This window comes from Anguilla anguilla, chromosome 6 (genome assembly GCF_013347855.1).
Source record: "Anguilla anguilla isolate fAngAng1 chromosome 6, fAngAng1.pri, whole genome shotgun sequence".
Classification (NCBI taxonomy): domain Eukaryota; kingdom Metazoa; phylum Chordata; class Actinopteri; order Anguilliformes; family Anguillidae; genus Anguilla; species Anguilla anguilla.
In genome coordinates this window covers 48,000,707-48,001,766 of record NC_049206.1, presented here as the reverse complement: position 1 = coordinate 48,001,766, position 1,060 = coordinate 48,000,707, and positions in this window count along the sequence as shown.

Here is a 1,060-nt window from a genome sequence, read left to right as displayed (position 1 = left end):
ATTCAATGTGGCTGAACAAATAGGAAAAGTATAAGACTGGGAACCAATCAGACACATTTAGAAAAGCCATGGAAAATGGTAAATCCAGCCCATTGTTGTAAACACCAGATTATGTACTCCACCTAGTAAAGGTTGTGACATGCAGGTGTCAACAGTGCAGTGTTTGCAAAGCCATGGTGTTATGTCTGTGACACTACAGCTGGAAAACTCACACAAGAGTGGACCTCTGTTTCCCGTGTGATAGGCCTGGTCATGAGCCACTTTTATGGGGAACAAACGCCCTCACGTCCATGGCTGTCAATAAATCACCCTCGCTTAACAGTTCTGTGACTTTTGACACATTGTTCTGGCATGAGATAGCCTTATTTATGAGCACTGGGGGAAAAAGTATCAGTGGCTAAATATCTGCTCGCCTTGTACTGAATTAAAAATGCAAAACATGAATTTACGCTAATAAGTGAGCAGCAATGAACAAACTTTCACAAAGGAACTTAATGTGATCCTGATTTAGTCTTTTTTAAGCTTTTACCTGACTTTGTATTGTCTGACGTTGTTTGAAAGAAATTTCTGCTGATGGGCAGTGAGGCAGTCTTTCTAACTGGGTAGTGAGAAGCGCTGTGGCAGAGCCAGAAGCTCTGTGACTGGTCAGTTCAGATCCCCGTGCCTGCCTCTGTATAGAATGACTGCGCTGGACTTCCCGGGCATGAGGAATGCTCGATAGCACAGCTGTCAGAGGGGCTGAGAAAGCCTCCCTGAAACTGCTCAGCTGCTAACGGCCATGAGTGACTGAGGACACTGGATAAATATAGCCCCGACGCTGCTCGGCTCCACACTCCACGCTCTCATCCTCAGAACAAAAGAGCGAGAGAAGAAAACAAGACTTCTGAAAAAGGAAATCAGACCTCTTTTGTTGTCCTCTCTTTCCCTGGCTGAATTTCCCTCTCTATCTCTCTCTCTGTCTCTCTCTCTCTCTCTCTCTCTCTCTCTCTCTCTCTCTTTGAGGATAAAATTAAAACAGAAGCGGGAAAAGAAATGTTCTGACCTCCTCCCCTTTCCTATT